Here is a 13,730-nt window from a genome sequence, read left to right as displayed (position 1 = left end):
TGTATGAATTGCATCAATGGTACATGGACATTACCAAGAGATTCGATTGAGAGTCCCTCATGGTGCAAGTCAAGAAGGATCATTACTACCATCAGAAACCTGTGACTGTTGAGTATTCTGAACTGTTTCAGTTATACAATCAAGACACACTCGCCAAATCTATCGTCAGTTGCTATTGTTTGTAAGTGATTTCTTTCTGTAATTTAAGTCTCAAGCTAGCTGTAGTGATCCTTTTGATCAATCATTACCTGTAATTATCCTCACTATATTCTTTTTTGTGGTATTATGCAGGATGAAGATGTATGAAATGAGAAAAGGTGGACGCTATGGCATTGGGTTCATTGACCCAAACACCGTTAATGAATACACATGGAAAATAAACAAGCATCATGAAAAGTAGGTAGAGGACAGCATGCTAGAGTTCTTGAAGCGCCTCAAATACAATGAAGATATACTACTTCCTTACAACTTCCAGTGAGTCACACTTTCTTGTACTACAAATTCTTTGTTTTTGCCTACTAGCTAGCTACATGTTTTTGCTTACATATGCCCGCTTAATTAAGACATGCAAATGTGTGTGCATGCAGATTTCACTGGATCTTGTGTATCATTAAAGTTGACGCCGGAACAGTTGAAATACTGGACTCACTACTCAAAGCAAATAGTGACTATAACATCTTGTTTGGGATAGTCAACAGGTAATTTCAATCATTATTAACTATATATCTCGGCCTATTTAGTTCGTCATTTCATGATATGAACTATTTAATAACCCCTTTAATCATTTTCTTTATCGGCAGGCAAGGCTTGGGCAAGGTTCATTAGCGTCACGGAAGGCGAATGGAAACGACAGCTAAAATGGTTTCGGCCCAAGGTAAGTAATTAAGTAGTACTAGCTAACTAGCTAGCTGCCATCTCTTTAATTATCATGCTTGATTAATTATTATCTGATCAAATTAAATTCCATTCTCATAATAAAGGCCCTGAAGTAGGCGCAGGGGACTGATCTGTGTGCATTCTGCGTTTGCGAGAACATTCGCATGATGGCGTCCCAAAGGAGCAGATCTCAAAGACAGGAATGGGTATGCTTGTTAGAACACTATTCACAATTTTTACACCATTATCGATATCTAGTCACACAACTAATACACATGCATATTGATCTCCTTCTTAACAGTTCACAGAGGTGCGGGACAAGCTCCTAGAAACAGAGCGCGTAGAAGCACTTCAACAGGAAAATAGCGGGATTTTTGCTCGACCAGGTCATAAATCCGAAGGGAGAATACTATTACCCGCTACCGCCCCCATCGACCAGGTCATGAACCACTTCCAATTGTCATCATGCTCTGAAGGCACCAATTAGGCTAATGCCACTGGCTCCAAAGGCAACATGCATATGTAGGAGAAATTGTATATAGCTATACACGTGTGTATGTGTGAATTAATATGGTGGTTTGTGAGACATTGATGATATATATATGATTGGTTCTACTAGAAATTCTATTTATATATATATATGCATAACGTGTACAATGTGTAGTATCGTAAAATACCAGCAAACGAAAAAGAATTAAAATGGAAAACACAAAATTAAATGAAAAAGAAATCATAAAACCAAAAAAACCCCAAACATTTTAGTACCGGTTGGTGTTACCAACCGGTACTAAAGGGCTCCCGGCCCCCGGAGCTAGCTCGTGCCACGTGGTTGCCCTTTAGCACTGGTTTGTGCTGAACCGGTACTAAAGGGGGGGGGCCTTTAGTGCCCACACTTTAGTGCCGGTTATGGAACCGGCACTAAAGGGCCTTATGAACCGGTGTTATTGCCCGGTTCTGCACTAGTGGTAGAGGCCCTCCATGATCGATGCCCCCTCTGGAGGAGCTCCGAAAAAGGCCCAAAGATGGGATCTCTTGGGTACAGAAGGTTGCGGCGGTGGAAATAGGGTTTCGTGGTGCTTCTGGATGTTTTCGGGGTATATGAACATATATAGGAGGAAGAAGTAGGTCGGTGGAGCCACGAGGGGGGAGGGCGCACCCCCTACCCCGTGGCCACCTCGTTGGTTGCTTGATGTCTACTCCAAGTCTTATGGATCACGTTTGTTCCAAAAATAAATCTCCCAAAGGTTTCATTCCGTTTGGATTCTGTTTTATATTCCTTTTCTGCGAAACACTGAAATAGGCAAAAAACAGCAATTTGCACTGGGCTTGGGTTAGTAGGTTAGTCCCAAAAATAATATAAAAGTGTAAAATAAAGCCCATTAACATCCAAAACAGATAATATAATAGCATGGAACAATCAAAAATTATAGATACATTGGAGACGCATCAAGGGGTAATCTTCACACAATCCCATATACTGAATAAGAAAGGGATAAAGAGTTGGCTTACAATCGCCACTTCACACAAATAGAAAGTTAAACATACATCATCCAGAGTACAATCAAGGTCCGACTATGGAACCAAAATAAAAGAAGACAATCCCAAATGCTAGATGTCCGATCGTCCCAACTGGGCTCCACTACTGATCATCAGGAAACGAAACATAGTAACGACCAAGGTCCTCGTCAAACTCCCACTTGAGTTCGGTATCATCACCTGCACGGGTATCATCGGCACCTGCAACTGGTTTGGAAGTATCCGTGAGTCACGAAGACTCAGCAATCTCACACCCGCAAGGTCAAGACTATTTAAGCTTATGGGTAGGGTAAGGTAATGAGGTGGAGCTGCAGCAATCCATAAGCAAATATGGTGGCTAAAATTCTCAAGTAAGAGTAAGATGAGAAGCTACGCAACGGTCGTGCAACTAGAAATGATCAAGAAGCAATCCTGTAACTACTTACGTTCAAGCATAACACAAGACCATATTCACTTTCCCGGACTCCATCGAAAAGAGACCATCACGGCTACACACGCAGTTGATTCATTTTAATTAAGTCAAGTGTCAAGTTCTCTACAACCAAATACTAACAAATTCGCATCTGCCACATAATCGCGGGCACGGCTCTCGAAAGTTTATACCCTGCAGGGGTGTCCCAACTTAGGCCATCACAAGCTCTCACGGTCAACGAAGGATATTCCTTCTCCCAGAAAGACCCGATCAGTCTCGGAATCCCGGTTACATGACATTTCGACAATGGTAAAACAAGACCAGCAAGACCACCCGACTGTGCCGACAAATCCCGATAGGAGCTGCACATATCTCGTTCTCAGGGCACACCAGATGAGAAATCCGTACAACTAAAACCAGCCCTCAAGTTTCCCCGAGTTGGTGCTGCAAAGGGCTCTAGTTTGGACCAACACTAAGAGGAGCACTGGCTCGGGGGGTTAAAATAAAGATGACCCTTGTGTCTGCAAAACCCAAGGGAAAAGGCTTAGGTAGGCAAATGTAAAACCAAGGTTGGGCCTTGCTGGAGGAGTTTTATTCAAAGCGAATTGTCAAGGGGGTCCCATAACCCCAACCGCGTAAGGAACGCAAAATCAAGGAACATAACACCGGTATGACAGAAACTAGGGCGGCAAGAGTGGAACAAAACACCAAGCAAAAGGCCGAGCCTTCCACCCTTTACGAAGTATATAGATGCATTAAATTAAATAAGAGATATTGTGATATCCCAACATATCCATGTTCCAACATGGAACAAACTTCAACTTCACCTGCAACTAGCAATGCTATAAGAGGGGTTGAGCAAAAGCGGTAACATAGCCAAACAACGGTTTGCTAGGAAGGTGGGTTAGAGGCTTGACATGGAAATATGGGAGGCATGATATAACAAGTGGTAGGTAGCGCGACATAGCGATAGAATGAACAACTAGCAAGCAAAGATAGAAGTGACATCGAGGGTATAGTCATCTTGCCTGCAATGTTCTCAGAGTTGTCGAAAGCTTGATCATCGTTAGCGTACTCAACAGGTTCCTCGTCCACGTACTCGTCTCCCGGCTCTACCCAAGGCAAGAACACAAGCAATGGAATACCAATCAATCACGATGAAGTGCACAAGCAACATGATGCTATACATGGCATGATATGCAAGATATGATATGCAATGCTTATGCGTGCTCCGGAAGTAAAAGAACAAAGCATCAACTTGGCAAACCAAGTATGCCGCTGGAAAGATGAGATGATTTCGGTTGAAATCGATATAAAGATCACCGGAAATGGATGCACGGTTTGCAAATGGCAAGCAAAACAAGAATGATGCAAATCTGCGATTAACAACATGATGGCACTTAGAATGCAACAAGAAACTAAGCTACTGCACTCTAACATAGAAACAAAGAATATGGGGTGATGTACAAGAGATGCTTGACAAAACATGAACACTAAGCTACGGCTAAATCACACTAGAACAGGTTCAAACAAGCTTGACAAAAGTGCGAAAGATTTCAGCTTCACAGACTTAGTGAAAATACTAACATGGCATAAACAGCATTAGAAGCAATGTTTAGAGCAAGCAAACAACATTCTACAGGAGCATCTCATAGCAAACAAAGGCATGGAATGATTCTACTAGATGCATAGAACAAAAATCCCTTACTGATCATGAGCCAAAAAGGCACAGCAAATATGATGGCACACATGAAAACATAGCAAGTTTTATAAATAGATTTAGACTTAGTGAAATTTAAGGACATGGCAGAAACAGATACATGATAGAAACTTTGAAAGCTCATGTCACTCACCACAAAGCATTACATGACAACACAAGCCTACCAATAGTAAATACACATGTTCAATATGCTAATCATGGCAAGATAAAGTTCATAGGATGCATGGATCTCTAGCAAAACACATGGCAATATTGATTAACATGTTACCAATCTGCCAGGAACAATATATAGCAAAAGTAGAGCAAGAAAAAGGCATGCTACAGGACTCCATAATTTCAACAAGAGGCATGGATGGATAGAGCATAACCACTTGTTCAAAACATCCTTACTGAAGTATCTCAAAATAAGCATGGATCTCATGGTAGCAACAAGTTCACATGGCATGAAAATAACATCAGGAAAAGGACTTAGCAAGATCCTAAGTGCCTGAAAACAGCAACATCACGGAGCCTACTTTGCATGTTTGTTCTAGTCACCACATAGATCACAAAAATACTAGACTTTCACCCCTGTAAAGATGGCATGTTGTAGTACAAAATACATGTAGACCTCATGCTCATAAGATGCACACACCAAATGCAACAAAAATGACAAATCACCATGTTCTGTTAAGAACTAGCACTTAACATTTTATAGCACTCTTGCAACGATGATAATGGCATCAATATGGACAGTAACATGCATGCAATTGCTACTAACATGAAGAGCTTAACGAGACGAAAATTTCGACATATCATATGCATGAATCGGAAGTATGGGTAGTGAGATGTGGCATGATGAACAAGGCATAAAATGTCACAGGGGAAAAGACTTAGAAGAAAACTACCACTGCAAGGGCTCGAGCGGGACGGCGGCGCGGGAGCGGGGCGCTGGGACGCGTGGCGGTGCCCGGTTGGACGAGGGCGGCGGCTAGCTGACGTGGCAACTGCTATTGGTCCACGCGACGTGGAGGGGAGCGATGGACATGTTCGGCGCGGCGCGGATGTGTCTGGCGGAGCGGAGGAGGTGGTAGACTAGGGTTTCGTCCATGAAAAATGGAGGGGGGTGTTTATATATGTAGAGGGAGCTAGGAGAGTCCAAATGAGGTGTGGTTTTTGCCCACACGATCGTGATCCAATGAAGGAGAGCATGGAGGGGGTTTAGATGGGTTATTGGGCTGTTTTAGAGGGGTGTTGGGCTGCAACACACAAGAGGCTTTTACGGTTACCCGGTTAACCGTTGGGTCACCAAACGACCTTCAAATGGAACGAAATTTGACAGGCGGTCTACCGGTGATGTACCAAGGCCACTCGACAAATCCCGGCCCATTTCGAGAACGTTTTTCTCCCGCTCACGAAACAAGACAAGAGGGGTGCGTCGGGTGCGTGTGGGAGTGTCGGATTGCGAAACGGACAACGGGGAAAATGCTCGGATGCATGAGACGAACATGAATGGAAATGCGATGCACATGATGACATGAGATGAAATGCATGACATGAACAAAATGCAAAACAAAGACAAAACCCAACCACGAAGGGAATATCATATCACATAGCCGAAAATGGCAAGAGTCGGAGTAACAAATATGGAAAGTTACATCCAGGGTGTTACAAAAAATTACTATGAGAAAGGAACATATGCTTTTACATATTGCAAAAATATCAAGTCTCCTCTCTATGTGTTAAAAATCTTGAAGTTTTGCTTGTTTTGCCTTCTATGCTAGTTGATTCTTATTCCCATAAATTGTTTGCTCACAAAATCCCTATGCATAGGAAGTGGGTTAGACTTAAATGTGCTTGCCATGTGATTAATTATGCTCTTGTTATATTTCAATTCTTATCTTTTATGTGAGCATCATTCAAATCATCATGCCTAGCTAAAAGGCATTAAAGAAAAATGCTTGTTGGGAGACAACCCAACATTTACCCCTACTGTTTTTGTGCGTTCACACGATTAGGCTACTTTAGTAACAATGTTTTTTAGCTTTTGTTTCAATAAAGTGCCAAGTAATACCTTTGGGATGGTCTATGGTGATAGTTGATTTGATCTTGCTGAAAATACTGATTCTTTTTGCACAAGATTGATATACAAATTTCCCAGCTTGTCCTAATTTTTCATAATTTTTGGAGTAGCAGAAGTATGGTTATTGTTCAGATCATTACAAACTGTTCTGTTTTTGACAAATTCTGTTTTCAATGCATAGTTTGCTTGTTTCCTAGTTTCTATGGCTTATATTGCTCAATATAAATTGTGGAAATGATAAGGTACTGTAGGAATTGTGTGAGAACAATTATGAATCTTGTATTTGACAGTACCTATGTGAACGATTCGTCTTTATCATACTAACCTATCTCACAAAGTTCCGTTAAGTTTTGTGTGATTGAAGTTTTCAAGTTTTGGGTGAGATATCGATGTGAGGAGAATAAGGAGTGGAAATACCGTAAGCTTGGGGATGGCCATGGCACCCCAAGGTGATATTCAAGGAAGATCCAAGCAACTAAGCTTGGGGATGCCCCGGAAGGCATCCCCTCTTTCGTCTCCAACAATATCGGTAACCTTACTTGGAGCTATATTTTCATTCGTCACATGATATGAGTTTTGCTTGGAGCGTCATTTTATTTTATTTTTATTTGCTTGATGGTATCTATAATAATGTTTTGCATCTTTACTTCAATAAAAAGGTCAAGTATAGCCTTTGCCATGCTTATTTTGCAAGTATATGAGTTGTTGTTTCATAACAGAAAGTTTGTCGCTGTTGCAAAAATTCTCTAGAAAAACCAGAATGTGATAAAATGTTGAAAGTTTTTGCACAATAATATATGATAAATTTTCTATAGTGTGGTAAAGTTTTAGAATTTTTGGAATTACATAAGTATGAATGTTCTTGCATTCTTTACTGACTGTACTGTTTTGGCAGATTGTTGTTATGGTTGCATTGTTTGCACATGTTTGAGTGTTTAATGATTCTATTTGAGGATAGAAGTATTAACTATGTAGAGGCATTTAGTATGCAATGTTAAATTATAATTTTAGTGATTTTCTACAGTAGAGAATGATAAGGTGTTGCATTGATTTGTACTAACGTATCTTACGAGTTCTTGTTGAGTTTTGTGTGGATGGAGTTTTTAAGATTTAGGAAAATCGTGATATAAAAGGAATTATGGAGACAGAAAATATCAAGCTTGGGGATTCCCAAGTCACCCCAAGATAATATTTCAATAATTCTCAAGCATCTAAGCTTGGGGATGCCCCTATAGGCATCCCACCTTTCTTCATCAATAATTATCGGTTAGTATCGGTTGAGCCTAAGTTTTTGCTTCTTTACATGAGATGTGCTATGCTTGGAATATCATTTTGTTTTGTTTTGATTGCTGTTTTAATAAAATACTTAGATCTGAATGTTTTTAAATAAGAGAGAGTCCTCACATAGCTACCTATTTACTTAACTACCCACTTGATCTTCACTTATATCTTTTTGGAGTAGTTTGTCTTTTGCTCTAGTGCTTCACTTATATCTTTTTGAGCACGATGTGCTTTAATATTTTTGAAAAAAATTCTCTCATGATTCACTTATATGTTTTTGAGAGATGAAAACATTTATGCTCATGTTCTTCACTTAAATTCGTTTGAGCTTATCAAAAGCAACATATAAAAACTTTCATGAAGATCATTGGACAAAATAAACTTGATTCTTTGTAATAGTTTTACAGTATGATGACAGTGATATGTGAGTCATGTTGGTGAGTAATTATGCTTTAGTAAGAATATTGGTGTTAAGGTTTGTGATTCCCTATGCAAGCACGAAAGTCAATAGTTATGCAATGAAATTACATCCTTCTTGTGGTGCATTATTCGGTGTTAGTTTTGCTTAATGCTCACTTATGATATTTTTCGTTTCTTGGTTGGTTGCTTCTCAATATTTTGCTAGCCTTCACTTGTACTAAGTAGGAATACTACTTGTGCATCCAAAACCCTTTAAACCAGTTTTGCCATATGAGTCCACCATACCTACCTATATGCGGTATTCTCTTGTCGTTCTAAGCAAATCTGTATGTGCATCTCTAATTTTCAAAATAGTTTACTTTTTGTGTGCTCGTCCCGCTCATGAAACGGTAGGGGGTGGCTGATATTTTTCCATGCTAGATGTGTTATTCTCAAGATGAGTGTTTATTCACTTGTCATTGCACGAGAGTACGACAAAGGTAATAGGGATGCCCAGTCCCGAAATAGAAAATGAATTTACTTTATGTTGTCAAATAATAAATTCCTTGGGAAGTGTTGGTATGGACGGTACCCATGAATACGGCTAGCCGTGGAATGTGAAAGAATGGTGGAAAAGGAATAAACTTTATTTTCTGTTTGGGAACCGCCTATGATATATCTAGCATGGAAAGTATTGGGAACTACTCGATCATTTTCGTTGACAGGAAATGCATGCCACCCAAAATGTTTTTATCTCTCTTTTCCGCTTTGAGCTCTGGCACCTCTACAAATCCCTACTTACCTCTGCAAAGGGTCTATCTATTTACTTTATGCAATTTTTATTTTCATTTGAGTCTTCATCTTCTCTTATAAAGCACCAACTAAGGGGCACTATAATCGTACTTGAGCATTGGATGTAGCTAATATGTGAGTGTGTTTCATGAATGGATCAATGATTGAGCATGATGGGCTAGGGATAACTTTCTTTAGTGTTGATATTTTGAAAGACATGGTTGCTTATTGATATGCTTGAGTATTGAAATCTTCATGTCAGAACTACACTATTGCTTTGAACCAGATAAAAGTCTGAATGTCCATACTACAAAAGAAAAGAATATGTGATGAATATGATAGGTATCTACCCACAACAAATATTCCATTTTCAATTGCTACTTTATTATGATAGGTTTTATGAGAAAGAGTTGTTGTTATGATGCTAGGAAAAGTGATTGAAATTATCATTGATCAAACTTGTGCACTTTACTAGCATTCACACTTCATAAATTATTTCTTTTATCATTTACCTACTCGAGGATGAGTAGGAATTAAGCTTGGGGATGTTGATACGTCTCCAACGTATCTATAATTTATGAAGTATTCATGCCATGTTTACAACAATTTTATATGGTTTTGGAATGACTTGCATGGAACTAACCCGGACTAACGTTGTTTTCAGCAGAACTACCGTGGTGTTGTTTTTTGCGCAGAAATGAAAGTTCTCCAAATGAGCTGAAACTTTTTGACGATTTTTTTGGAACAGAAGAGACCCCCGAAGCTTCGTGAAAGGACCAGAAGCTGAAGGAGAAGGGCACAAGACACCAGGGCGTGCCAGGGGGCCCAGGCACGTCCCGGTGGGTTGTGCTCACCTCGAGGCCCATTTTCGCGTGAAACCAACGCCACAAAAACCTATAGATAGAGAAACCACCAGAAATAACCCTAAATCAGAAGTTCCACCGCCGCAAGCCTCTGTAGCCATGAAAAACCAATCTAGACCCCATTCCGGCACCCTGCCGGAGGGGGAAAACATCACCGGTGGCCATCTTCATCATCCCGGCGACCCCCATGATGAGGAGGGAGTAGTCCACCCTCGGGGCTGAGGGTTTGTACTAGTAGCTATGTGTTTAATCTCTCTCTCTCTCTCTATCTCTCTCTCGTGTTCTTGAGATGGCACGATCTTGATGTATCGCGGGCTTTGTTAATATAGTTGGAACATATGGTGTTTTCCCCTCTCTATCTTGTTGTGATGAATTGAGCTTTCCCTTTGAGATTTTGTTTTATCGGATTGATTACTTTTATGGATTTAAGAGCACTTGATATATGTCTTGCATATGAATACCCATGGTGACAATGGGGTATTATGTTGATTCACTTGAGATATGTTTTGGCACTCAACTCACAAACTCCTAAGGTGACATTGGGGTAATCTATGCATAGGGGTTGATGCACGTTCTCGTCTTTTATTTCTCCGGTAGAAATCTTGGGGCACTCTTTGAGGTTCTTTGTGTTGGATTGAGTATTATGGATTTGAATTTGCTTTGGTGTTATTTTAGTACGAACTCTTGATAGATCGATCGGAAAGAATAACTTAGTGTTATTTTAGTGCAAACTCTTGGTAGATCGATCAGAAAGAATAACTTGGTGGTATTTTAGTACGAACTCTTGGATAGATCGATCGGAAATAATAGCTACAAACAATTTCTTCTTATGTTCTCCGCTAGATAAGAACTTTGGGGTGATTCTTCATCGCACTTTGAGGGATGGTTATATGATCCAATTAGATTAGCATTGTTGAGAGATTGCACTAGTGAAAGTACGAACCCTAGGCATCATTTTCAAGCATTGCAATACCATTTGTGCTCCATTTTATCAATTGCTACCTTGCTATTTTTATTGTTCTTATTACAAAAATCAATATCTACTATCCATATTACACTTGTATCACCATCTCTTCGCCGAACTAGTGCACCTATACAAATTACCATTGTATTTGGTGTGTTGGGGACATAAGAGACTTTTTATTATTTGGTTGCAGAGTTGTTTGAGAGAGACCATCTTCATCCTACGCCTCCCACGGATTGATAAACCTTAGGTCATCCACTTGAGGGAAAACTGCTACTGTCCTACAAAACTCTGCGCTTAGAGGCCCAACACGTGTCTACAAGAATAAAGTTGCGTAGTAGACATCAGGTATTAATTTTTTGTAAAAGACAAAAACAAGGAAAAAACAACAACTGGCACTAGTCACTAGGTTAATAAGTTGGTACCAAAAAATGATATAAAATAGCATAATAATGCATATAAAACATCCAAGATGTATTATATGGTAGCATGGAACAATAAAAAATTATAGATACGTTGGAGACGTATCAAGTATCCCCAAGCTTAATTCATGCTCGACCTCGAGTAGGTAAATGATAAAAACAGAATTTTTGATGTCGAATGCTACCTAACTTGTTTATCAATGTAATCTTTCTTAATTTGGCATGAATATGCAGATCCATAAGATTCAAAACAAAAGTTTAATATTGACATAAAAACAATAATACTTCAAGCATAGTAATAAAACAATCATGTCTTCTCAAAATATCATGGCTAAAGAAAGTTATCCCTACAAAATCATATAATCTTGCCATGCTCTATCTTCATCACACAAAGTATTTATCATGCACAACCCCAGTGACAAGCCAAGCAATTGTTACATACTTTTGACATTCTTAAGCTTTTTTAACTCTCACGCAATACATGAGCGTGAGCCATGGATATAGCACTATAGGTGGAATAGAATATGATGGTGGAGGTTGTGAGGAGAAGACAAACAAGGAGAAAGTCTCACATTGACGAGGCTAATCAATGGGCTATGGAGATGCCCATCAATTGATGTCAATGCAAGGAGTAGGGATTGACATGCAACGGATGCACTAGAGCTATAAGTGTATGAAATCTCAAAAGAAAACTAAGTGAGTGTGCATCCAACTCGCTTGCTCATGAAGATCTAGGGCAATTTGAGGAAGCCCATCATTGGAATATACAAACCAAGTTCTATAATGAAAAATTCTCACTAGTATAAGAAAGTGATAAAATAGGAGACTCTCTATTATGAAGAACATGGTGCTACTTTGAAGCACAAGCATGGAAAAGGATAGTAACATTGTCCCTTCTCTCTTTTTCTCTCATTTTTTCTTTTTGGCTCTTTTGGCCTCTTTTTTTATTTTTTATTATGGGCTATATGGCCTCTTTTTATTTATTTAAGTCAGGAGTCTTGTACCGACTTGTGGGAGAGTCATAGCCTCCATCATCCCTTCCTCACATGGGACAATGCTCTAATAATGATGATCATCACACTTTTATTTACTTACAACTCAAGAATTACAACTCGATACTAGAACAAAGATATGACTCTATATGAATGCCTCATGCATATGATAACAATAGGACAATGATGGTATGTGCCATAACAAAATGGAACGATGGAAGTTGCATGACAATATATCTCGGAGTGGCTATGGAAATGCCATAATAGGTAGGTATGGTCGTTGTTTTGAGGAAGATATAAGGTGGCTTATGCGTGAAAGAGTGTATCATATCACGGGGTTTGGATGCACCGGCGAAGTTTGCACCAACTCTCAAGGTTAGAAAGGGCAATGCACGGTACCGAAGAGGCTAGCAATGGTGGAAGGGTTTGAGTGTTTATAATCCATGGACTCAACATTAGTCATAAAGAACTCACATACTTATTGCAAAAGTTTATTATCCCTCGAAACAAAGTAGTAATACGCATGCTCCTAGGGGGATAGATTGGTAAGAAAAGACCATCGCTCGTCCCCGACCGCCACTCATAAGGAAGACAATAAAAAATAAATCATGCCCCAACTTCACCGCATAACTAGAGACCATACATGCATGCTTCCGGAATCACAAACCTTAACACAAATATTCTTACTAATCCACAATTACTCACTAGCATGACTCTAATATCACCATCTTTATATCTCAAAACACATGCAAGGAAACAAACTTCTCATATGTGCAATGATCTTCATGAAAGTTTTTATTATATCCCTCTTGAATACCCATCATATTAGGACTAAATTAATAACCTAAGCAACTTGCAATACTATTTATAAGACTCTCGAAATAATATAAGTTAAGCATGAGAGTTAATCAATTTCTTCAAAATAAAACTACCGCCGTGCTCTAAAAAGATATAAGTGAAGCACTAGAGTAACTACCTAGCTCAAAAGATATAAGTGATGCACATAGAGTATTCTAATAAATTCACGATTAATGTGTGTCCCTCTCAAATGGTTTGTACATCAAGTATGATTGTGGAAAACTAAAAAACAAAGACTCATATAATACAAGACGCTCCAAGAAAAATACATATCATGTGGTGAATAAAAATATAGCCTCAAGTAATTATACCGATGGATTGAAGACAAAAGAGGGGATTCCATCTGGGGCATCCCCAAGCTTAGAGGCTTGGTTGTCCTTAAATATTACCTTGGGGTGCCTTGGGCATCCCAAGCTTAGGCTCTTGCCACTCCTTATTCCATAGTCCATCAAAACTTCACCAAAACTTGAAAACTTCACAACACAAAACTCAACAGAAAACTCGTGAGATCCGTTAGTGAAACAAAGCAAATAACCACTTTTAGGTACTATTG

Source organism: Triticum aestivum, chromosome 5A (genome assembly GCF_018294505.1).
Source record: "Triticum aestivum cultivar Chinese Spring chromosome 5A, IWGSC CS RefSeq v2.1, whole genome shotgun sequence".
NCBI lineage: Eukaryota > Viridiplantae > Streptophyta > Magnoliopsida > Poales > Poaceae > Triticum > Triticum aestivum.
Note: the sequence above shows the minus strand (reverse complement) of the source record.